Raw genomic sequence first — 26027 nt, forward strand, 5'->3', positions numbered from 1 at the left:
TCGGCGATCGATTGCTAATGCCCGCCGATCGATTAGATCGGCGATCGATTGATCGCGCCTGCCGATCGATTAGATCGGCGATCGATTGCTAATGCCTGCCGATCGATTAGATCGGCGATCGATTGATCGCGCCTGCCGATCGATTAGATCGGCGATCGATTGCTAATGCCTGCCGATCGATTAGATCGGCGATCGATTGATCGCGCCTGCCGATCGATTATATCGGCGATCGATTGATCGCGCCTGCCGATCGATTAGATCGGCGATCGATTGCTAATGCCTGCCGATCGATTAGATCGGCGATCGATTGATCGCGCCTGCCGATCGATTAGATCGGCGATCGATTTCCAATGCCTGCCGATCGATTGCTAATGCACACTATTTGCACACTCCTTGCACACCCTTTGCACTCATACAGAGGCAGGAGGTTTCTCCGTTCTGGTCGCGGTTTTTTGGGGCGTTCATTCAGGGGGATTTCCTCAAGGATTGGGACACTCCTTGATTCCATCCCTTGCCTGTCTCCCAAGCGCCACCCTGTGGGCAGAGCGCGGTACTGCGCGCCTGCCTCTCCCAAGATGGCGGCTCGGGTGTCGCTCCCCGACCTTCTAACTCTGGCTGCAAAAGGAGGGTGGCACAGCAAGGAGCCCGCTCGCTCTAGTGGGATGCCTGCGCACGACGCCGACACCGATGCCACGGGTGCGATTTTCGGCGGCGTTTCCAATCGTGCGGACATCTCCTTCAGCCCGCTTCGGCCCGGGGAAGAGGGGCGGGGCCGCCAGCGATGGTCCCGGCGCAGCCCGGGCAGGCTCGGGGCGGAGCCGGGGCTTGGCGAGGCGGGGCACGGAGGTCCCGGGGACGGGACCGGGCGGGGCCGGGGCGGTGCTTTAGGGGCGGTCCCCAGTGGTCCCGGGCGGCACCGGGGGCGGGGCCGGGTGATCCCGGAGCGGTACCGAGCTGTGTTGGGGACGGTGCTGCAGGGGCGGTGCCGGGCCCGCCTCAGGGTGATTGAATGCCCAGAAATCGCCTCCTCTGCCCCGTGCTCACACTGAGCTGCGGGCTGCAGCGTGCTGTCGGAGCTCCGCACACAGCACGGATTTGGGCTTCCCCTCCTCTCAAACCCTCTCCCCCTTCTTCCTCCTCCTCATCTTCCTCTTTGTCCTCTGTTACTGCTGAGGCTCTGGAAAGAACTGAAATTCTGCAGGGAGAGATGTCCTCTCGTGGCCCCAGGGACTGCCTCGGCACGGGCCAGGAGCGCCTCCGGCCCCTGCCTTCTCCTGCTTGAAAAGATCACCTGGAGCCCGAGCTCGGGGGGGTGAAATCAGCTGAAATCCAGGTAACTCTGTCAAGTGCCCCCCAGGGACATCGGCGGGGCTGGGGGATGAGGGTTTGAAACAGCAAATTCTTTGGAATATACACCTGTCCCTGTGCCGATGCTGCTGAGCTTCCTGCCACAGTATATCCCCACTCCATGAGGCGCTGTGAGGTTATGGCAGTGGGAATTGAGCAGGGAATTCGGGGCTATGGGCATAATTCACGGGAGCTAGCAAAGCTGACAGCCAACCCCAAATCGGGGCACAGCACAGAGAACAATCTGTGTGCTGCCCTGTCAGCTCAAGCCCCTGGGCTGGGAAGTATTGGGAGTTAAATGTATGGAATTACACAAATCACAGCAACTGGCATCACCCAGAGGGACAATCCAAGGCCCAAACAATTCCTCCACAGTCCACTCTGGGAAAAACACCCTGTGCCTGCCAGGAGCTCTGACCCTGCTTTTCCTACCAGCTCCTGAGCAGTGTCAGGGCCACCACGACGCCTTTAAAATCCAGATAAACCCCAAATCCTACACAGTGAATAATCCAAAGAAAGTACTGAATTGTTGTCATTAAAAGCTCAAAACTCATTAAGAATTCTATGACAACAGTGTAATGGACTCCCAGGAACCTCATGAATGCTCTCGGTTTCATTTTTGTGTATTTTTACTCCCTCATTTGGCAGCTTGGAAAACTTATCCTGGAATTCAGAGGTCAAGCAGGATCGACTTTGGATTGACCTTCACCTCTGTTCCCACTTTGTGCAAACACAACTCGTGCCCAGGTGGGTGAACTCATCACCTCAGCTTTTCACTCCAGAGTATCCCCTCCTTATTTCCCTGTAGATGAACTCAGATCCACTCCTCACCTCCACTGGTCATCCAAGCGTCCATTCTGTTCCCCACAGGCCCTGGTGGCCCCAGGGAGCTCCCTTGGCCTTTCTCCTGCCCCTCTGCAGCCCGAGGTCGCTACACAAACAGTTCTTGTGTCCCCTCTAAATGACCCCGGGTTTTCTGCTCAATGAATGGCATGACCCGTGCCCACTGCTCATGATTCACCCAACCAAAATCGAGAGCAAATGTTGCTTGGGCTTTAAGAACTTGAAATAACTCTGAAGCAAAAGAAATCACCTTTTTCTTCTGGTTTTTATTTTTATTTTTTCATTTAAGATGCTGGACTTGCCTCTGTGGATGTGTGCTGAGCTCTCACTGCAGGGGACTGTCAGGCCTGAATGGCTGTGAGTTCGTGTTCTTCTCAGTAGGGAATCAGAAATTATTCTTAGACCATAGAATTGTTTTCTGAAACCTTTCCCCTTTCCTCTTTGTGCCTTTGAATTTTTCAGCTGTTCCCTGTTGTCACTTCCCCTGCCTGACTTCTGTGCAGCTCCTAGCTGGGAAAAACTGGGAAAACTTAGGGGGTACAGAGGTGGAATTTTTGGCTGGATTTTTCTAACATTTCTAATTTTGCTGAACTTATTTCCCCAGTGAGAAGAGCACGAACTCACAGCCATGCAGGCCTGACAGTCACTGCGGGAAATCTGACACAGTATTAATAAGTAACCTTTCCTGAGAGCAGTCACCACCCCAGTCCTCCAGCCTTGTCAAATGTTTGCAATGAATGGAGCCAAGTTCTAATCCTTAATCTAAATTTATGTCAGCTTTTGTTAGAAAGATACCGGACAGTAAATCATACAAGAGAATTTAAAAATTGCACAAAGAATAACCGGCCCAGACCAAACCCAACCGCCCCCATCAGTGCTCCACCCCAATTTTGGAGAAACAGTGATACAGTTTTATAAATACTCTCCTTCCACACTATTCAGTCCTTCACCGCACATCCCCAGAGAGGAGTCCCTCAGACCTTGCTCCCCCTGAACACCAGGAGAGCTGGAGTTTCACCCAGATCCCACATTCCCATGGCAGTTAATCCCAGCAGGGAGGCAAAGAGGAAGCCTGCATCCTCTGACATAGCCCACAGCACGGGCAGCACCAGGAGCCCTCCAGGCTCAGACCTCTGGTGCTGAAGCTCTGGGCTTTGGCTGATCAAACACCACAGCTCTTGGCAAAGATGGCAGGAGAGTCGTGATTCTTCCTGTCCTGAAAGAGAGGAGGAAAAGAAAATTAAGTCGACTGCAGAAGGATTCCAGCTCTCAACTTCTGCTCTGATTCCTCACTCTGGGGTTTTATCCATGACAAGTGACACCAATTCAGAGTGCCCTTTTCCAGCATTTTTATTCCTAACTATTTCAGATATTAAAAGGATGCTCATTTTCTCTTATTGTATTCTTTGCTTAATTTTATTAGCGGCATTTTCATCCCAGACCCCACTTGTCAGTTCTTCAATCCTTTAGCACTGGACTTGGCACAAGGGATACCCGTGGTGCTGCATCACAAGAAATCCCAAAGAGAAACCCCTTCCAAACCTGACGGAGAAGAAGCTTTCAAGGCACTCCAGAACACAGACAGCTTTTCCTGCCTTGTCAGGCCACACCAATTCTGTCCCATCCACCTGAACTGTGCAGGTGAGGAAAGGCTTTCCTTGCTCCTCGGAATCACTGTCTGAGACCACGGATGTCCATCCTGGGCAGCACCTGGAAACAACGTGGGAAAGGCAAAATGAGAGTGTTTTCTATCAGAAAATTACTACTACTAATAAAAATAATAATCAGAACTTCTGGACAAATTTAGTAACATCACTTTGATATGAGAAATACAGGCCATGCCCATCCTTGTAGCCCAGGTGAAAACAGGAAGGAGAACTAGAGGAAAAGCAGAGTCCCTTATTTGATCTCTTGACACAAACTGAGGCCTTTTCCCTGTGAAACCAAACTCACCCTTCCAGGGTTCCTGAGATCAGCTACGAGGAGGCTTTTGGCACTCCAAGAGCAGCTGGGTCACAGCTGGATGCGGCTTGGGTCTGGGAGACACCGTGCTCCTTCTGGAATTCTAGCACGCAAATGCCTGCTCCTGGCCCCAGGCCCGGAGATAAAATCTGTGGGTTTTTCCCTGTGCAACATTGTTCACCCCTCCCAGGTTCCTGAGATCTGCACAGAGGAGGCTTTGGGCACCCCAAAGGCAGCCAGGGTTACAGGTGGGGGCAGCTTGGGGCTGGGAGAAATCCTCATCCATTTGGAATTTTATCAGGCAGAAACCTGGCTGGGTGCACAGGTCTCTGGACACGACCAGTGGCCCTTTCCCCTGTGAAACAAAACTCACCCTGCCAGGCTCCTGAGACCACTTAGGAGGAGGGGTTTGACTCTCCAAGAGCAGTCGCAACGAGAGATGCTCACACAGAAGGCCATGCAGAAGAGGAAACGAGCGCACCCGCAGCCCCCCAAGGCGCGCCCCAACGCCCCAGACCCGGCACCGCCAGCTCGGGCAGTCCCATAAAGCATCCCCCGCCTCCGCAGCGGCGGGACAGGCGGGGCCCGGGGTCCCCGGGTCCGCACGGGCAGTCCCCGCGTCCCGGCCGGTCCCGAGGGCCCCGAGGAAACCGAGCGTGCCCGGAGGCGCGGCAGGACGGCAGCGCAGCGCCGCCTGGCGGCGGAGCAGGAGAGCAGCGCCGGGCCCCATGGCAGTATCGGTACCCGTGCGCCCCCTGCTGTCCGCGGCGATGCAGCGCCCGATGCCGAGTTCCACGCCCGTGCCGCCGAGGGAGGGGGGCACCGCTGGCTGGGGCCTCCCCGCCGACACGGACAGAAGCCGAAGCAGAAGCCCCGGTGCCATTGGCGGCCCCTACCCAGCGGGCCGGGCTCCGCCGGGCCCGCGGCCCCGCGCGGTATCGGGTCGGCCCGCTCCGTCTCCGTCGCACCCGGGCCCTGCTCCTGGCATGAAGCGCGTCACCGCCCCGCGCCGTCCGCCCCCCGCGCGTCATCGCGTGCGTTCGGCGGCCCGCCCCGGGGGCGGTGCCGGGGGCGCTACCCGGGGCGGTGCCGGGGCAGTGCCGGGGGCGGCACCGGGGGCGGTGCCGGGGCGGTGCCGGGGGCGTTCCCGGTCGCCGTGCCGGGGTAGCCCGGGGAGCGGTTCCGGGAGCGGTTCGGGGGGCGGTGCCGATTGCAGTCCCGGTCACTGTCCCCAGTCCCCGTCCCCAGTCCTGGTCCGGTCCCAGTCCCCGGTTCCGGTCCCCGATCCTGGTCCCAGTCCAGTTCCCCGTCCCGGAACCCGATCACGGTCCTGGTCCCAGTCCCCAATCCCGGTCCCGGTCCCTGTCTCCAGTCCCCGTCTCCGATCCCGGTTCCGGTCCCTATCCCAGGTCCCCGTCCGCGATCCCGGTCCCTGTCCCATTTCCCATCCCGGTCCCCGATCCCAGTCCGGTCCACGTCCCCGATCCCGATTTTTCCCCCCCTTTCACACTGATTTTTCCCCCGATTTATCAATGATTTTTTCCCCATTTTTTCCCATTTCTCACTGATATTTTCCCCCATTTTTCAGGGATTTTTTTCCCCATTTCTCACTGATTTTTTCCCCATTCTTCATGGAGTTTTCCCCCCGTTTTTCACTGATTTTTCCCCATTTCTCACTGACTTTTTCCCCATTTTCCCCCATTTCTCACTGATATTTTCCCCCATTTTTCATGGATTTTTTCCAGATTTATCCCCATTTCCCACTGATTTTTCCCCATTTTTCATGGATTTTCCCCCCCCCCCGTTTCTTACTTATGTTTTTCCCCGATTTCTCATTGATTCACCCCCCCCCCCCCCCCCCTTTTCGCACTGATTTTTTACCCATTTTTCCCCATTTCTCACTGATTTCTTTCGCCATTTTTCATGGAATTTCCCCACCCATTTCTCACTGATTTTTCCCCCATTTCTCACGGATTTTTTCCCCACTTTCCCCCATTTCTCACTGATTTTTTCCCCCATTCTTCAGGGATTTTTTCCCCATTTCTCACTGATTTTTTCCCCATTTCTCAATTAACTTTTCCCCACTTTTCCCCGTTGCTCACTGATTTGTTCCCCCATTTTTCATGGATTTTTTTCCCCATTTCTCACTGATTTTTCCCCCCCATTCTTCATGATTTACAGGATACTCTATCGTGAATGGAAAGCAATTAAAGGAAGGGGGGAGGTTACCAGCCACCTGGTCAGCTCAGACAGCAGAGCTGCACACGCTTGTGAGAGCCTGTGAATTATAGCAGGACAAGACATTAAATATATTTACTGATTCTAAATATGCATATGCGGTAATACATGCATTTGGAAAACTATGGGGAAAAAAAGAGGTTTATTAAGCTGCAGAAGAAAGAAGAAAAAAATTGGTTTACAAGGGATGGCAAGCAGTGGATACCAAAAGCTCTAGCCTTACAATTGTTAAAACAACTTCATTAAAGGAGTCGTTCTGTGCCTTCTTTGGGGTGAGGAAAAAAGGCTGAGGGGGGCTCCGACGTGGTTTGGGGCACCCCAAGGTCCCTGGGAAAGGGAGCCGGGCTGCGCTGGAGGAGCAGGTGAGTCGGGCATGGGGGGGGGTCATGGTGGGTGCCAGAACATTGAGAGGGAGGGTGGGTGTAGAATGCATGAAAAACAGAACCTTAAAAAATAGCTAAATATAGTCTAAAAGGAATGTTTTATTGGCTTGTGTTTGGATAGAGGTAGGGTTTTTTTATAGATACTGTAAATAGAAAAGATAAAGAATAAAAATATAGAAGCAAATATAAGAAACCAATATATAAATATATTACATTACATTATATTATGTTATGAAAATAGAAATATATAAATATTTAGACTTTAAAAGGAATGTTTTATTGGTTTTTATTTGGTTAGAGGAGGGTTTTTTGAAAATAATATAGGCAAAAATATACAAATATGCAAAAATAGATACTGACATAAAATTATTATAACTATATATGCATATATATATGTAAGTATAAATCTATAGAAATAAATATAAATATAAAATACATGTATGTAGTATGTAATAGAAATAATTTATCGATTTTAATATGTTATATTAAATAGTATGTTATAATAGAATGTAAATAGCATCTAGTATATTAATGTACTAGTAAAAACTACATTAAATAGTATATAAATATAGAATACACAATATAGACATATAAATCTACAGATATAAATATGAAAACTAAATAGAAAAATATATTCAAATATAATTTAAAATAATCGAGTTTTTTGTTTCTATTTGGTTAGAGGCAGAGCTTTTAAAGAAATAATATTAAAAACTATGAACCTACAAATATAAATGGATATAGATAAAATAGAAATAATATTAGTAATATAAATCTATGTATATAATGAATAATAAAATAATATTGTATATATGATAAATAGAATAGCAATTAAATTGAATATATGAAATATGTCTAGATTATGACTAGAAATTAAATATTAAAAAATAGATGATTTATATATATAAAAGGTATTTTTTTCATTTGGTCAGAGGCAGGGCATTTTTAGTTTGGGTCGGGGTTTTTTTGGGGCGTTCATTGAGAGGATTTTATGACGGGTGGGGACTCTGGTGCTTGGAACTCTCTCCCTTCTCTGTCTGTCCCTGACAGGGCGGCAGTGCCGGGCTGAGTTGGGCGGCAGTGCTGCCGCCGTGTGGACACAGGCGGGTACTGCACCGTGCCCCTCTCAGGATGGCGGAAGGGCCCGCGGGCCGGGACCCAGCCGTGCGGCAGCGCTCAAGATGGCGGCCTCTCTAGGACCCCGGCGGATAGGCGTTTACATAAAACGCCTGTCCGCGCCCGCCAGCGCCCTCACGCTCGCGGAACCGCGGACCGCGCGGCCCTTGTCGGCACGCTCTGACACGTCCGGGAAAATTGTCGGCGAGCGGATCGGCGTCGGCGATGTAATCAGGCATCTTATGCCTACACACCGGGGTCCTGATTTTTTCCCGCCCTTTTCTGCCGCCATTTTTGGCAGGTCAGGCGGGGTGCCTCCCGAGCCGCCATTTTGAGAGTCCCGACACACTCAAGATGGCGGCCTCTCTAGGACCCCGGCGGATAGGCGTTTACATAAAACGCCTGCCCGCGCCCGCTGCGCCCTCACGCTCGCGGCACCGCGGACCGCGCGGCCCTTGTCGGCACGCTCTGACACGTCCGGGAAAATTGTCGGCGAGCGGATCGGCGTCGGCGATGTAATCAGGCATCTTATGCCTACACACCGGGGTCCTGATTTTTTCCCGCCCTTTCTGCCGCCATTTTTGGCAGGTCAGCCGGGGTGCCGCCCGAGAAGCCATTTTTAGAGTCCCGACACGCTCAAGATGGCGGCCGCATTGGGACCCCGGCGGATAGGCGTTTACATAAAACGCCTGCCCGCGTTCGCCGGCATAAAAATAAATATGCATAAATATAAACATTGACATAAACATGCACAAACGTAAACCTGCATAGATATAAACATAAACATAAACCTAAAGATAAACATAAACATAAACATAAACATGCAAAACAATAAATATAAATATAAATATAAATATAAATATAAATATAAATATAAATATAAATATAAATATAAATATAAATATAAATATAAATATAAATATAATTAGAAATAGAAATACAAACATTAATAAAATCAGTGAGAAATGGGGTAAAATCAGTGAGAAATGGGGGGGAAAAACCATGAAAAATGATGGAAAAATCAGAGAGAAATGGGGGAAAAATCGGTGAGGAATGGGGAAAAAGATCAACGAAAAATTGGGAAAAATCAGTCAGAAGTGGGGGATAAAAATCAGTGAGAAATGGGGGGAAAAGTCGGTGAGAAATGGGGAAAAAATCAGTGATTAATGGGCGGGAAAATGCATGAAAAATGGGGGGAATAATTCAGAGAGAAATGGGGGCAAATATCAGTGAGAAATGGGGGGGAAAATCAGGAAATATCCATGAAAATTGGGGGAAACATCCATGAAAAATGGCGGAAAAAATCAGTGAGAAATGGGGAAAAATGGGGAAAAAGGAGTGATAAATGGGGGAAAAAATCAGTGAGAAATGGGGAAAAATGGGGAAAAAATCCACGAAAAATGGGTGGAAAAATCCATGAAAAATCAACGGAAAAATCAGTGAGAAATGGGGGATAAAAATCAGTGAGAAATGGGGGGAAAATGGGGAAAAACATCAGTGAGAAATGGGGAAAAAAATCTTTGATAAATTGGGGCAAAAATCATTGAGAAATGGGGAAAAAAATCAGTGAGAAATGGGGAAAATTTGGGAAAAATCAACGAAAATTGCGGGAAAAAATGCTTGAAAAATTGGGGAAAAAAATCCGAGAGAAAATCCCCGGGAATCCCCGGGAAAATCCCCCCGGAATCCCCGAGAAAATCCCCCGGAATTCCCCGGGAAAATCCCCCTGAATTCCCCGAAAAACTCATCCCGGAATCCCCGTGATAATCCGTCCGCTATCCCCGAGAAAATCCCCCAGGAATCCCCCAGAAAATCTCCCCGAAATCCCCGGGATAATCTCCCCGGAATCGCCGAGAAAATCCCTCGGAATTCCCCGGGAAAATCAACCCGGAATCCCCGGGAAAATCCCCCAGGAAAATCCCCGGGATAATCACCCCGGAATCCCCTGGAATATCCCCTAGGAATCCCCGAGAAAATCCCCCCGGAATTCGCCGGGAAAATCCCCCCGGAATCCCCGAGAAAATCCCCCCAGATTCCCCGGAAAATCCCCCCGGAATCCCCGAGAAAATCCCCCGGAATCCCCTGAAAATCCCTCGGAATCCCCGAGAAAATTCACCCGGTATCCCCGAGAAAATCCCCCCGGAATTCCTCGGGAAAATCGTCCCGGAATCCACGAGAAAATCCCCCGGAAATCCCCGAGAAAATCCCCCGGAGTCCCCGGGAAAATCAACCCGGAGTCCGATGGAAAATCCCCCCAGAATCCCCGAGAAAATCCCCCGGAATTCCCCTAGAAAATCCCCCCGGACTCCCCGACAAATTTCCCCCGGAATCTCCGGGAAAATAGCCCCCGGAATCCCCGAGAAAATCCCCCCGGAATCCACGCGAAAATCCCCCAGAAATCCCTGTGAAAGCCCCCCCGGAATCCCCAAGAAAATCTCCCCGGAATCCCCGACAAAATTCGCCCGTAATACTCGGGAAAATATGCCCGGAATCCCCTGGAAAAACCCCCCGGAATCCCCTGGATAATCCCCCCGGAATCCCCGATGAAATCCCCCCGGAATCCACGCGAAAATCCCCCAGAAATCCCTGTGAAAGCCCCCCCAGAATCCCCAAGAAAATATCCCCAGAATCCCCGAGAAAATTCGCCCGTAATACTCGGGAAAATATGCCCGGAATGCCCTGGAAAATCCCCCCGGAATCCCCTGGAAAATCCCCCCGGAATCCCCGACAAAATCCCCCCGAATCCCCGACAAAATCCCCCCGGAATCCCCGGGAAAATCCCCCCGGAATCCCCGAGAAAATCCCCCCGGAATTCCCCGGGAAAATCCCCCGGGAATCCCCGAGAAAATCCCCCCGCAATCCCAGGGAAAATCCCCCCGGAATTCCTCGGGAAAATCGTCCCGGAATCCACGAGAAAATCCCCCGGAAATCCCCGACAAAATCCTCCCGGAATACTCGGGAAAATCCCCCCGGAATCCCCGGGGAAATCCCCACGGAATCCCCGAGAAAATCCCCCCGAAATACTCGGGAAAATCCCCCCGGAATCCCCGAGAAAATCCACCCGGAATCCCCTGGAAAATCCACCGGGAATTCCCCGGGAAATTCCTCGCTGAAACCCCTGGAAAATCCCCCCGGAATCCCGGAGAAAATCTCCCCGGAATTCCCGAGAAAATCCGCCCCAAATCCCCGGAAAATCTCCACGGAATCCCCGGAAAATCCCCCCGGAATCCCCTGGATAATCCCCCGGGAATCCCCTGGAAAATCCCCCCGGAATCCCCGATAAAATCCCGCTGGAATCGCCGAGAAAATCCCCCCGGAATTCCCCGGGAAAATCAACCCGTAATCCGATGGAAAATCATCCCGGAATCCCCGACAAAATCCCTGCGGAATCCCCGACAAAATCCCTGCGGAATCCCCGAGAAAATACCCCCGGACTCCCCGGGATAATCCCCCCGGAATCCCCGGGATAATCCCCCCGGAATCCCCGAGAAAATATGCCCGGAATCCCCGAGAAAATCCCCCCGGAATCCCCGGGATAATCCCCCCGGAATCCCCGAGAAAATATGCCCGGAATCCCCTGGAAAATCCAGCCGGAATCCCCGAGAAAATCCCCCGGAAAATCCCCCCGGAATCCCCGGGCAAATCTCCCCGGACTCCCCGAGAAAATCCCCCCGGAATTCCGCGGGAAAATCCCCCCGGAATCCCCGAGAAAAACCTCCCGGAATCCCCGCGAAAATAGCCCCAGACTCCCCGGCATAATCCCCACGAAATCCCCTGGAAAATCCCCCCGGAATTCCCGGGAAAATCCCCCCGGTATCGCCGAGAAAATCCCCTAGAATTCCCCGGGATAATCCCCCCGGCATCTCCTGGAAAATCCCCCCGGAATCCCCGAGAAAATCCCCCCGGAATCGCCGGAATAATCCCCTGGAATTCCCCGGGAAAATCATCCCGGAATCCCCGAGAATATCCCCCCGGTATCGCCGAGAAAACCCCCCCGGAATTCCTCGTAAAATCCCCCCGGAATCCCCGGGAAAATCCCTCCGGACTCCCCGAAAAAATCCCCCGGAATCCCCGAGAAAATCCCCCGGAATTTCCCGGGAAAATCACCCCGGAATCCCCGAGAAAATTCTCCCGAAATACTCGGCAAAATCCCCCAGGAATCCACGGAAAATTCTCCGGAATCCAGGAGAAAATACCCCGGAATCCCCATGAAAATCCCCCCGGAATCTGCGAGAAAATCCCCCGGAATCCCCGCGAATATCCCCCCGGAATCCCCGGGAAAATCCCCATGAATTCCCCGGGAAAATAATCTCGGAATCCCCGAGAAAATCTCCCCGGAATCACCGAGATAATGGCCCCGGAATACCCGAGAACATCCCCCGGAATTGCCCGAGAAAATCATCCCGTAATCCCCGAGGAAATCCCCCCGGAACACTCGGGAAAATCCCCCCGGAATTCCTCGTAAAATCACCCCGGATACCCCGGGAAAATCCCTCCGGACTCCCCGAAAAATTCCCCCCGGAATACTCGGGAAAATCCCCCCGGAATCCCCGAGAAAATCCACCCGGAATCCCCTGGAAAATCCACCGGGAATTCCCCGGGAAATTCCTCGCTGAAACCCCTGGAAAATCCCCCCGGAATCCCGGAGAAAATCCCCCCGGAATTCCCCGGGAATATCCCCTCGGAATCCCCGGGAAAATCCCCCCGGACTCCCCGAAAAAATCCCCCCGGAATACTCGGGAAAATCCCCCCGGAATACTCGGGAAAATCCTCCCGGAATTCCCGAGAAAATCCCCCGGAATTCCCTGAGAAAATCGCCCCGGAATCCCAGTGAAAATCCCCCCGGAATCCCCGTGAAAATCCCCCCGGAATCCCCGGGAAAAGCCCCCAGCAATGCCCTGGAAAATCCCCCAGGTATCCCCGATAAAATCCCCCTGGAATCCCCTGGAAAATCCCCCTGGAATCGCGGGGAAAATCCCCCCGGATTTCCCGGGAAAAATCCCCCCGGAATCCCCGATAAAATCTCCCCGGAATCCCTGAGAAAATCCCCCCGGAATCCGCGAGAAAATATGCCCAGAATCCCCGATAAAATCCCCCCGGAATCCCCGGGAATATCCCCCAGGAATCCCCGATAAAATCCCCCCGGAATCCCCCAGTAAATCCCCCCGGAATCCCCCAGTAAATCCCCCCGGAATCCCCGACAAAATCCCCCCGGAATTCCCGAGAAAATCCCCCCGGAATCCCCGGAAAATCCCCGCGGAATTCCGGTCCATTTCTGTAGGAGAATAGTTTGTAAGGATAGTGCAGAAGGCACTAGTTGCCAACGAGTTACAGCTGTAGTGATTAGCAAGGAGTGGAAACAGCCTTGCCTGCCCAGTGAGGCTGGTTGTTATAAAAGCGTGGGTCAGCTGGCTGCCAGTTTCACTAAGCACAGCTCCAGCTGGAGGTGCAGAGCCTGCTGCAGTGTGGGCTGGAGCCTGCTGGCTGTGCTGCGAGGAGGAAGGGACACGTGGCCGTGCAAGGGATGGACAAGGTGAGAGGATGCTGTGTGTGGGACAGACAGGCTCAGGTGGCTGGGGAAGGGACAGGCTGGGGTTTAGCCAGTCGTACAGAGGAGAGGAGGAGTCGGGGCTGTGTGGAGCTGCCTGTGAGAAAAGGAGTCAGAGTTGCCTCAAAGAAATCTGTGGAGAGAAGGCATGAAAAGTGTGTAATGAAAGACTAATGTTGGTGCCTGTCATGTCTGTCTTGATATAATTGCTACACGTTTTCTCGGAATGCTTGAATTTAGACATAAAATGAAAACTTTATTGTAAGAAAGGAATGCATTTCTCACCAAAGTGGTGTAGGGTGGGGGATCACAACTCCCAGATGGCCTGGAAGCGGAACGGCCACAGGGGTTACTGTAACTGGGCCTCCAGTACCAAAGCCCCAGTGGGTTTAAAGGCTAGAGCTGGGCTGGGATTAGCACGGGCTATGCAGCTGGGCTCATGCACAGGTCTGTCAGCACTCCTACCCGAGGACAGTCCCTCACCTAGGGAGAGGTTCTAGGCCTGGAGATGAGGCTGAGTTTGGGAAGGGTGATGAGGACATGGTTAGGGAGGGATGTAAATGCATATCAAAAGACTTAATTTTGAGGGGTGGCAAGCATTAGCTATAAACCAGGAAGTATTTACAGCTAAAGGCTGGAGGTGGGGGCTGTCTGAGGAGGACAGGACTGTTTAAGGCTGAAGTTGGAAGAGAAACCTTGGTGAAGCTTTTGCGTTAGAAACGGCCTCACCTGCCAAATCAGATTTTTGTCTTCAGGATTGCATGAGTGAGGATGCCACAGCCAAGGAAAAGGTTCAGGTTTGGGAGGCAAAGGCGAGTTAGGCAGGGCTGCAGGGCTGGGGCTTGGCTGTTTCCATACTGCTCAGGGCAGCAAAGGGTAGCTGGCTCACTGGGCCTTGGATCTAGAACTCTTTCTGGAACAAGGTGGAGAGCTGAGGTTCATGCAAGGAAGGGGCCAGGAATTCTTTGTCTGACTGGAAAATGCCAGAGGGGCAGTATGTGACTCGGATAGGATGATATGTTCGTCTGGCGAGAGTCACCAAAGAATATTTTGGTTTACTGATAACTGGGCAGCTCAGAAGTTACTACTTGACTTAGTTGCTGCTCCCATCTGTTGCACACATAAACAGAGCAAAGCAGATGAATTCTCTCGGAGCCTGAGGTCTTTGACTGGCCCTCCAAAAATGCTGCCCGCTAAAAAACAGACGTGGGGGAGGAAAGTTGTCAGATACAATAGAGCAAGAAAAGGCCACGGGCTTCAAAGTGCCCTCCAGCAGACCATGGAAGTGACGTGTCTGGAAGTGAAACCAGCAGTCTGCTTCCCCAGCCTCCTGGAAGCCTCTAACAGCTACACAGGCAGTGAGGGGAGAGAACAATTCAACCTAAAAATAATTCTCAGTAGCGTTCTGCACTGCTGTTAAAAATACTGCAACCAGGGAATGTGGTGTGGTGATAACTATTAGGCCTGTAAGTCTGGTAACTGGGGCTTTTAGCTCAAACATCTCGGTATGGCTACTTTGAGCCTTGTAAAAGCTGTGTTAAGTCCAATTTCTTGGGTAGTTCTACTAGCTCTAGCCTTGCTTTTCATCCCCTCAGTAACAAAGCAACTCCCTCTCGAGAATGTTATTTACTTTCCATATGATGTGCCTACCAATTTCTGGAATTGCAAATGTCTTTGGATACATGCGTAAATTGAAGTTTCAAGAAAGCTGTCAAGCTAAAACAAAGGCTTGCCATAATGCAGAAGAAAATGTTTTATGGAAGAACTGAGAGGTCCCTACCTGGGCATAGAATTTGCTATACGAAGGTGTGTTCCAAACGGATCTGCCATCTAAACAAGCAGAAAAATAGTTGGAATGTAGTGAGTTCAATTGAACTATTGCTAGAAATAGGAATTATTAGCAGAGCTTGGAGCATGATATCACTAGCAGCAGTAAGACGCTTTTAGCTTGCTTCTCATCAATTACTTGTAAAAAGCATTTGTACCTAGTGTGTAGCAATTAATATTTCCCCATTTTCTTCCCCCCCGCCCCCCAGTCTCAGGTACTCCTTTTATTTTACCCTTTTCTGTCTTGTAACATCACCTTCCTTTATTTTATTCTATCTTCTGTTCTCAGAACATCGCAGCATCCTCTGTCAATGTGAAAGCATTTGTTCATCCTGTCTTGGAATGGCTGTCAATGTTGCCCTCTTCTGGATCACTTTTTTTTTTTTTTTTTTTTTTTTTTAACAATATGTTGCTAAATGTCAGGCAAATTAATCCACAAACACCAGCGGTTTATGTCCAAAAAGGAAACGGAGGAGTCCTTTTTGCTTTATTCGAATAAAGGGAGAGGCCATGGGACATTCCCCTGGCATCTCTCAAATTTTTGGAGGACGCAGCCTCCTTTTTATCCTATTTTCCCGGCCGCATTTCCCTCTCTCTTTTCCCATTGGCTGAGGTACTTGAGAGGCACAGACTTCCCGGAACGCCTGATACCTGAAATTCCCCTCTAATGTATAACCCTCCCTTTTAATTTTTAATTCTTCTAGAATTCATAGTTTCCCCCCGTTGCTTCTTTCATCTTTCGATATCCAATTTCATTTATCAGCAGCCCTGCAGTTTGTTTGTAAAGGCAAATATCTCTTTCCATTCATCAATCAGTGGAATCCATCCCATTGTTTCTTTTATCTCTCAGTGCTAGCCTTATCTACAGGCTGATCCACAGCTCATTTGTAAAGACAAATTCAACATTCCTCTCAGCTAATAAATGAGAAGTTAGCTGAACAAAGTAAAAACTGGATTTTTTTTTCGGTGTGTGTCGGACAATACAGTGGAGAGAATTTGCGGGAGGATGATCGAGGATATCCTATTATAATATCGTTCTCGGACATTTTACTATTTTAGATCATCAGTTGTATTCTGAAAGAAATCTATTTTAATGATATGTGTACGTTTGCACGAAGTTATAGTTAAATATAGCTTGCGGCTGGGCTCTTTAATGACTAGGGGTATTTTTGGTTTTAATTCAATATTTTATGCTTGTGCTGTGTAGTGTGCTGATTTATTTTTTAATGTTATTTACTACGTGCGCTTTTGTTTTTGAGTGAAGGTAACTTTCTGGATGGCTTTGTATTTGAGGCAGAATGAATTGAAGTAGGTTTTTAAAACTGATTTTTCATATGTACGATGGGGAGTTTAGTAGGGGCAGCTCTGATGGTGGGGGCTTGGTTGTTAATTTTATCAGACGGCTTTTGTTAGATACAGCTTTTAATTCTGGAAAGTTTTTTTTTCTAATGTCGTGCTTTGAAGGTGGTTTTCGAGGATGTATGGTATAGCTTTATTTTGTTTGTAGATGGCGTATGATAAGGGCTATGGTCTATTTATCTAATGCCATGTTTTTTCATTCAGGTGTTGATAAGGGAGTTCTTGAATGGCGTTTTGTGTTGTTTTTGTTTTTGGTGGGGCGTTGTTTTTAAAGGATACCTTGATAAGGTTTGCCGATGGCGTTCTAGCCTGTAGCATAAGGCATAGGGTAGTTTTTGAATTATTTTGTGGTGGCTTTGATTCTTGCCAGTATGTAGTGTTTGTTTGAGGTAATGCTGTGTAGCTAATTTCTGTTTTCTTATTAATATTAGAATTGGAGTGTTGTAGTATATGGGCTGTTATTATATCCTAGGGGTTCTATTTATTTGGTTTGATTGTTTTCTAGTTATGGATAATTTTTCTCAAAAAACCATTTTCAGGATTTCAGGCGTGACACAAAAGAACACTCAGATTGCTGGAAGGGAAACGTGTGCCCAGATTGTCTCGAAGCAGTGCTGCTGTCGGTTCTCGTTCAGTTGTGTCTTCTGAAAATGAGACTGTTGTATTCATTGCGCTGTGCTAAACACTTGTCATTCTCCCAATGCCAGGAAACAGATGAAGCTTGAAGAAAGAGGAAGGAATTTGGAAGCGTACAAACAAGCTGAGAAGAGGTTCAGAGATCAGGGTGCTCACTGGCAGCAGGGGCTGGGGTTAGGGCTGAGCAGGAGCAAAGCCGGAGCACATCAACCTCACCTCGTGTTTTCTCGGGGGCTTTATGGCCCTGGCAAGAGAGAGATGTTCACTGATGAGTCCCAGGCCGAGCCGTGAGCACAGCATGTTGTGTTGGAGCTGGGGTTTTTTTTTGAGACGTTCAGCAGCCACACTCTCTAGTCAAGAGTCCTGAGGTTTGTTGCTGCTCCACTTTCATCCTCATATCCAGCTTCCAGCCCTTTTCTTCTCTCTGTCCAGTGTGTCTTTTGTGTTCCTTTCTTGTCCTGTGTGCTCCCCATCCCATTCCCGTTCCCTACGGAGGGGGAGGGTGTGGAGACTGGGGGCTCCGACGTGGTTTGGGGCACCCCAAGGTCCCTGGGAAAGGGAGCCGGGCTGCGCTGGAGGAGCAGGTGAGTCGGGCATGGGGGGGGTCATGCTGGGTGCCGGAACATTGACAGGGAGGGGTGGGTGTAGAATGCATGAAAAACAGAACCATAAAAAATACCTAAATCTAGTCTAAAAGGAATGTTTAAATGCTTTTTATTTGGGTAGAGGCACGGTTTTTATAGCTAATATAAAAATAAAATATAAAGAATAGAAATAGATTGGTATACATGTAAAATATAATGAAATCTAAGTAGCAAATATCTATGAAAAATCTAGTGTATAACAGAAATAATGCAAATATAAGAATATGTATAAATATAAAATAGAGCTATGAGAATGGTAATAAGAATGGGGTAAAACATCAGTGAGAAATGGAAAAAAATCAGTGAAAAACGGGGGGGGGAATCTTTGAAAAATGGGGAAAAATCAGTGAAAAACGGGGGGGGGAATCTTTGAAAAACGGGAAAAAAAAATCAGTGAGAAATGGGGGAAAAAAAATCCATGAAAAATGGGGGAATAAATCAGTGAGAAATGGGGGAAAAGTCGATGAAAAATGGGGGAATATTCAGTGATAAATGGGGAGAAAATCAGTGATTAATGGGCGGAAAAATGCATGAAAAATGGAAGGAAAAATTCAGAGAGAAATGGGGGCAAATATCAGTGATAAATGGGGAAAAAAATCAGTGATTAATGGGGGGAAAAATGCATGGAAAATGGGGGGAAAATTCAGAGGGAAATGGGGGCAAAAATCAGTGAGCAATGGGGGGGAAAATCGGGAAATATCCATGGAAAAATGGGGGGAAAACATCAGTGAGAAATGGGGGAAAAAATCAGTGAGAAATGGGGGAAACATCATGGTGAAATGGGGAAAAAAAATCTTTGATAAATTGGGGAAACAAATCATTGAGAAATGGGGGGAAAAAATCAGTGAGAAATGGGGAAAATATGGGAAAAAAATCCACGAAAATTGCGGGAAAAAATGCATGAAAAACTGGGGAAAAATCAGTAAGAAATGGGGGAAAAAATCCATGAAAAATGGCGGGAAAAATCAGATCGGCGATCGATAGCTAATGCGTGCCTATGGATTAGATCGGCGATCGATTGATCACGGCTACCGATCGATTATATCGGCGTTCGATTGCTAATGCCTGCCGATCGATTAGATCGGCGATCGATTGCTAATGCCTGCCGATCGATTATATCGGCGTTCGATTGCTAATGCCTGCCGATCGATTAGATCGGCGATCGATTGATCGCGCCTGCCGATCGATTATATCGGCGATCGATTGATCGCGCCTGCCGATCGATTAGATCGGCGTTCGATTGCTAATGCCTGCCGATCGATTAGATCGGCGATCGATTGATCGCGCCTGCCGATCGATTATATCGGCGATCGATTGCTAATGCCTGCCGATCGATTAGATCGGCGATCGATTGATCGCGCCTGCCGATCGATTATATCGGCGTTCGATTGCTAATGCCTGCCGATCGATTATATCGGCGATCGATTGATCGCGCCTGCCGATCGATTAGCTCGGCGATCGATTGATCGCGCCTGCCGATCGATTCGATCGGCGTTCGATTTCCAATGCCTGCCGATCGATTATATCGGCGGTCGATTGCTAATGCCTGCCGATCGATTATCTCGGCGATCGATTGCTAATGCCTGCCGATCGATTAGATCGGCGATCGATTGCCAATGCCTGCCGAGCGATTAGCTCGGCGATCGATTGATCGCGCCTGCCGATCGATTATATCGGCGTTCGATTGATCGCGCCTGCCGATCGATTCGATCGGCGATCGATTGCCAATGCCTGCCGATCGATTAGATCGGCGATCGATTGATCGTGCCTGCCAATCGATTACATCGGCGATCGATTGATCGCGCTTGCCGATCGATTAGATCGGCGATCGATTGATCGCGCCTGCCGATCGATTATATCGGCGATCGATTGATCGTGCCTGCCGATCGATTATATCGGCGATCGATTGCCAATGCCTGCCGATCGATTATATCGGCGATCGATTGATCGTGCCTGCCGATCGATTAGATCGGCGATCGAGTGCTAATGCCTGCCGATCGATTATATCGGCGATCGATTGCCAATGCCTGCCGATCGATTATATCGGCGATCGACTGACAATGCCTGCCGATCGATTATATCGGCGAGCGATTGCTAATGCCTGCCGATCGATTAGATCGGCGGTCGATTGCCAATGCCTGCCGATCGATTGCTAATGCACACTATTTGCACACTCCTTGCACACCCTTTGCACTCATACAGAGGCAGGAGGTTTCTCAGTTCTGGTCGGGGTTTTTTGGGGCGTTCATTCCGGGGGATTTCCTCAAGGATTGGGACACTCCTTGATTCCATCCCTTGCCTGTCTCCCAAGCGCCACCCTGTGGGCAGAGCGCGGTACTGCGCGCCTGCCTCTCCCAAGATGGCGGCTCGGGTGTCGCTCCCCGACCTTCTAACTCTGGCTGCAAAAGGAGGGTGGCACAGCAAGGAGCCCGCTCGCTCTAGTGGGATGCCTGCGCACGACGCCGACACCGGTCCCACGGGTGCGATTTTCGGCGGCGTTTCCAATCGTGCGGACATCTCCTTCAGCCCGCTTCGGCCCGGGGAAGAGGGGCGGGGCCGCCAGCGATGGTCCCGGCGCAGCCCGGGCAGGCTCGGGGCGGAGCCGGGGCTTGGCGAGGCGGGGCACGGAGGTCCCGGGGACGGGACCGGGCGGGGCCGGGGCGGTGCTTTAGGGGCGGTCCCCAGTGGTCCCGGGCGGCACCGGGGGCGGGGCCGGGTGATCCCGGAGCGGTACCGAGCTGTGCTGGGGACGGTGCTGCAGGGGCGGTGCCGGGCCCGCCTCAGGGTGATTGAATGCCCAGAAATCGCCTCCTCTGCCCCGTGCTCACACTGAGCTGCGGGCTGCAGCGTGCTGTCGGAGCTCCGCACACAGCACGGATTTGGGCTTCCCCTCCTCTCAAACCCTCTCCCCCTTCTTCCTCCTCCTCATCTTCCTCTTTGTCCTCTGTTACTGCTGAGGCTCTGGAAAGAACTGAAATTCTGCAGGGAGAGATGTCCTCTCGTGGCCCCAGGGACTGCCTCGGCACGGGCCAGGAGCGCCTCCGGCCCCTGCCTTCTCCTGCTTGAAAAGATCACCTGGAGCCCGAGCTCGGGGGGGTGAAATCAGCTGAAATCCAGGTAACTCTGTCAAGTGCCCCCCAGGGACATCGGCGGGGCTGGGGGATGAGGGTTTGAAACAGCAAATTCTTTGGAATATACACCTGTCCCTGTGCCGATGCTGCTGAGCTTCCTGCCACAGTATATCCCCACTCCATGAGGCGCTGTGAGGTTATGGCAGTGGGAATTGAGCAGGGAATTCGGGGCTATGGGCATAATTCACGGGAGCTCGCAAAGCTGACAGCCAACCCCAAATCGGGGCACAGCACAGAGAACAATCTGTGTGCTGCCCTGTCAGCTCAAGCTCCTGGGCTGGGAAGTATTGGGAGTTAAATGTATGGAATTACACAAATCACAGCAACTGGCATCACCCAGAGGGACAATCCAAGGCCCAAACAATTCCTCCACAGTCCACTCTGGGAAAAACACCCTGTGCCTGCCAGGAGCTCTGACCCTGCTTTTCCTACCAGCTCCTGAGCAGTGTCAGGGCCACCACGACGCCTTTAAAATCCAGATAAACCCCAAATCCTACACAGTGAATAATCCAAAGAAAGTACTGAATTGTTGTCATTAAAAGCTCAAAACTCATTAAGAATTCTATGACAACAGTGTAATGGACTCCCAGGAACCTCATGAATGCTCTCGGTTTCATTTTTGTGTATTTTTACTCCCTCATTTGGCAGCTTGTAAAACTTATCCTGGAATTCAGAGGTCAAGCAGGATCGACTTTGGATTGACCTTCACCTCTGTTCCCACTTTGTGCAAACACAACTCGTGCCCAGGTGGGTGAACTCATCACCTCAGCTTTTCACTCCAGAGTATCCCCTCCTTATTTCCCTGTAGATGAACTCAGATCCACTCCTCACCTCCACTGGTCATCCAAGCGTCCATTCTGTTCCCCACAGGCCCTGGTGGCCCCAGGGAGCTCCCTTGGCCTTTCTCCTGCCCCTCTGCAGCCCGAGGTCGCTACACAAACAGTTCTTGTGTCCCCTCTAAATGACCCCGGGTTTTCTGCTCAATGAATGGCATGACCCGTGCCCACTGCTCATGATTCACCCAACCAAAATCGAGAGCAAATGTTGCTTGGGCTTTAAGAACTTGAAATAACTCTGAAGCAAAAGAAATCACCTTTTTCTTCTGGTTTTTATTTTTATTTTTTCATTTAAGATGCTGGACTTGCCTCTGTGGATGTGTGCTGAGCTCTCACTGCAGGGGACTGTCAGGCCTGAATGGCTGTGAGTTCGTGTTCTTCTCAGTAGGGAATCAGAAATTATTCTTAGACCATAGAATTGTTTTCTGAAACCTTTCCCCTTTCCTCTTTGTGCCTTTGAATTTTTCAGCTGTTCCCTGTTGTCACTTCCCCTGCCTGACTTCTGTGCAGCTCCTAGCTGGGAAAAACTGGGAAAACTTAGGGGGTACAGAGGTGGAATTTTTGGCTGGATTTTTCTAACATTTCTAATTTTGCTGAACTTATTTCCCCAGTGAGAAGAGCACGAACTCACAGCCATGCAGGCCTGACAGTCACTGCGGGAAATCTGACACAGTATTAATAAGTAACCTTTCCTGAGAGCAGTCACCACCCCAGTCCTCCAGCCTTGTCAAATGTTTGCAATGAATGGAGCCAAGTTCTAATCCTTAATCTAAATTTATGTCAGCTTTTGTTAGAAAGATACCGGACAGTAAATCATACAAGAGAATTTAAAAATTGCACAAAGAATAGCCGGCCCAGACCAAACCCAACCGCCCCCATCAGTGCTCCACCCCAATTTTGGGAGAAACAGTGATACAGTTTATAAATCCTCTCCTTCCACACTATTCAGTCCTTCACCGCACATCCCCAGAGAGGAGTCCCTCAGACCTTGCTCCCCTGAACACCAGGAGAGCTGGAGTTTCACCCAGATCCCACATTCCCATGGCAGTTAATCCCAGCAGGGAGGCAAAGAGGAACCCTGCATCCTCTGACATAGCCCACAGCACGGGCAGCACCAGGAGCCCTCCAGGCTCAGACCTCTGGTGCTGAAGCCTCTGGGCTTTGGCTGATCAAACACCACAGCTCTTGGCAAAGATGCCAGGAGAGTCGTGATTCTTCCTGTCCTGAAAGAGAGGAGGAAAAGAAAATTAAGTCGACTGCAGAAGGATTCCAGCTCTCAACTTCTGCTCTGATTCCTCACTCTGGGGTTTTATCCATGACAAGTGACACCAATTCAGAGTGCCCTTTTCCAGCATTTTTATTCCTAACTATTTCAGATATTAAAAGGATGCTCATTTCTCTTATTGTATTCTTTGCTTAATTTTATTAGCGGCATTTTCATCCCAGACCCCACTTGTCAGTTCTTCAATCCTTTAGCACTGGACTTGGCACAAAGGGATACCCGTGGTGCTGCATCACAAGAAATCCCAAAGAGAAACCCCTTCCAAACCTGACGGAGAAAGCTTTCAAGGCACTCCAGAACACAGACAGCTTTTCCTGCCTTGTCAGGCCACACCAATTCTGTCCCATCCACCTGAACTGTGCAGGTGAGGAAAAGGCTTTCCTTGCTCCTCGGGAATCACTGTCTGAGACCACAGATGTCCATCCTGGGCAGCACCTGGAAACAACGTGGGAAAGGCAAAATGAGAGTGTTTTCTATCAGAAAATTACTACTACTAATAAAAATAACAATCAGAACTTCTGGACAAATTTAGTAACATCACTTTGATATGAGAAATACAGGCCATGCCCATCCTTCTAGCCCAGGTGAAAACAGGAAGGAGAACTAGAGGAAAAGCAGAGTCCCTTATTTGATCTCTGGACACAAACTGAGGCCTTTTCCCTGTGAAACCAAACTCACCCTTCCAGGGTTCCTGAGATCAGCTACGAGGAGGCTTTTGGCACTCCAAGAGCAGCTGGGTCACAGCTGGATGCGGCTTGGGTCTGGGAGACACCGTGCTCCTTCTGGAATTCTAGCACGCAAATGCCTGCTCCTGGCCCCAGGCCCGGAGATAAAATCTGTGGGGTTTTTCCCTGTGCAACATTGTTCACCCCTCCCAGGTTCCTGAGATCTGCACAGAGGAGGCTTTGGGCACCCCAAAGGCAGCCAGGGTTACAGGTGGGGGCAGCTTGGGGCTGGGAGAAATCCTCATCCATTTGGAATTTTATCAGGCAGAAACCTGGCTGGGTGCACAGGTCTCTGGACACGACCAGTGGCCCTTTCCCCTGTGAAACAAAACTCACCCTGCCAGGCTCCTGAGACCACTTAGGAGGAGGGGTTTGACTCTCCAAGAGCAGTCGCAACGAGAGATGCTCACACAGAAGGCCATGCAGAAGAGGAAACGAGCGCACCCGCAGCCCCCCAAGGCGCGCCCCAACGCCCCAGACCCGGCACCGCCAGCTCGGGCAGTCCCATAAAGCATCCCCCGCCTCCGCAGCGGCGGGACAGGCGGGGCCCGGGGCCCCGAGGAAACCGAGCGTGCCCGGAGGCGCGGCAGGACGGCAGCGCAGCGCCGCCTGGCGGCGGAGCAGGAGAGCAGCGCCGGGCCCCATGGCAGTATCGGTACCCGTGCGCCCCCTGCTGTCCGCGGCGATGCAGCGCCCGATGCCGAGTTCCACGCCCGTGCCGCCGAGGGAGAGGGGCACCGCTGGCTGGGGCCTCCCCGCCGACACGGACAGAAGCCGAAGCAGAAGCCCCGGTGCCATTGGCGGCCCCTACCCAGCGGGCCGGGCTCCGCCGGGCCCGCGGCCCCGCGCGGTATCGGGTCGTCCCGCTCCCGTCTTCGTCGCACCCGGCCCTGCTCCTGGCATGAAGCGCGTCACCGCCCCGCGCCGTCCCGCCCCCCGCGCGTCATCGCGTGCGTTCGGCGGCCCGCCCCGGGGGCGGTGCCGGGGGCGCTACCCGGGGCGGTGCCGGGGCGGTGCCGGGGGCGTTCCCGGTCGCCGTGCCGGGGTAGCCCGGGGAGCGGTTCCGGGAGCGGTTCGGGGGGCGGTGCCGATTGCAGTCCCGGTCACTGTCCCCAGTCCCCGTCCCCAGTCCTGGTCCCGGTCCCAGTCCCCGGTTCCGGTCCCCGATCCTGGTCCCAGTCCCAGTTCCCCGTCCCGGAACCCGATCACGGTCCTGGTCCCAGTCCCCAATCCCGGTCCTGGTCCCTGTCTCCAGTCCCCGTCCCCGATCCCGGTCCCGGTCCCTGTCTCCAGTCCCCGTCCCCGATCCCGGTTCCGGTCCCTGTCCCAGGTCCCCGTCCGCGATCCCGGTCCCGGTCCCATTTCCCCGTCCCGGTCCCCGATCCCAGTCCCGGTCCACGTCCCCGATCCCGATTTTCCCCCCCCTTTCACACTGATTTTTCCCCCGATTTATCAATGATTTTTTTCCCCATTTTTTTCCCATTTCTCACTGATATTTCCCCCCATTTTTCAGGGATTTTTTCCCCCATTTCTCACTGATTTTTTTTTCCCATTCTTCATGGAGTTTTCCCCCCGTTTTTCACTGATTTTTCCCCATTTCTCACTGACTTTTTCCCCATTTTCCCCCATTTCTCACTGATATTTTCCCCCATTTTTCATGGATTTTTTCCAGATTTATCCCCATTTCCCACTGATTTTTCCCCATTTTTCATGGATTTTCCCCCCCCCCCGTTTCTTACTTATGTTTTTCCCCGATTTCTCATTGATTTCCGCCCCCCCCCCCCCCATTTCGCACTGATTTTTTACCCATTTTTCCCCATTTCTCACTGATTTCTTTCGCCATTTTCCATGGAATTTCCCCACCCATTTCTCACTGATTTTTCCCCCATTTCTCACGGATTTTTTCCCCACTTTCCCCCATTTCTCACGGATTTTTTCCCCCATTCTTCAGGGATTTTTTTCCCCATTTCTCACTGATTTTTTCCCCATTTCTCAATTAACTTTTCCCCACTTTTCCCCGTTGCTCACTGATTTGTTCCCCCATTTTTCATGGATTTTTTTCCCCATTTCTCACTGATTTTTCCCCCCCATTCTTCATGATTTACAGGATACTCTATCGTGAATGGAAAGCAATTAAAGGAAGGGGGGAG

The 26027-nt window shown here is 50.9% G+C and overlaps 3 long non-coding RNA genes across 6 annotated transcripts; 2 read left to right on the plus strand and 1 right to left on the minus strand.

Moving 5' to 3' along the window:
• Positions 1–1201: 1201 nt before the first annotated feature.
• Positions 1202–3724, plus strand: LOC148219516 (uncharacterized). Its single transcript, XR_015799755.1, has 3 exons — positions 1202–1333; positions 1996–2094; positions 3614–3724. It is a non-coding gene; the product is annotated as an uncharacterized LOC148219516 (long non-coding RNA).
• A 16862-nt stretch (positions 3725–20586) lies between these two features.
• On the plus strand, positions 20587–23428 carry LOC148219517 (uncharacterized). The gene is made up of 3 exons (XR_015799750.1): positions 20587–21020; positions 21683–21781; positions 23300–23428. It is a non-coding gene; the product is annotated as an uncharacterized LOC148219517 (long non-coding RNA).
• Positions 22124–24808, minus strand: LOC148219518 (uncharacterized). 4 transcript variants are annotated; one of them, XR_015799752.1, is made up of 3 exons: positions 24689–24808; positions 23420–23587; positions 22124–23093 (listed from the first exon to the last, which is right to left on the minus strand). It is a non-coding gene; the product is annotated as an uncharacterized LOC148219518 (long non-coding RNA). The 4 variants fall into 4 exon arrangements; XR_015799754.1 differs by having other exon boundaries at positions 24537–24794; XR_015799751.1 differs by having other exon boundaries at positions 24214–24775.
• Between the last annotated feature and the right edge of the window lie 1219 nt (positions 24809–26027).

This window comes from Sturnus vulgaris (genome assembly GCF_052056855.1).
Source record: "Sturnus vulgaris isolate bStuVul1 chromosome 38 unlocalized genomic scaffold, bStuVul1.hap1 SUPER_38_unloc_2, whole genome shotgun sequence".
Lineage (NCBI taxonomy): Eukaryota > Metazoa > Chordata > Aves > Passeriformes > Sturnidae > Sturnus > Sturnus vulgaris.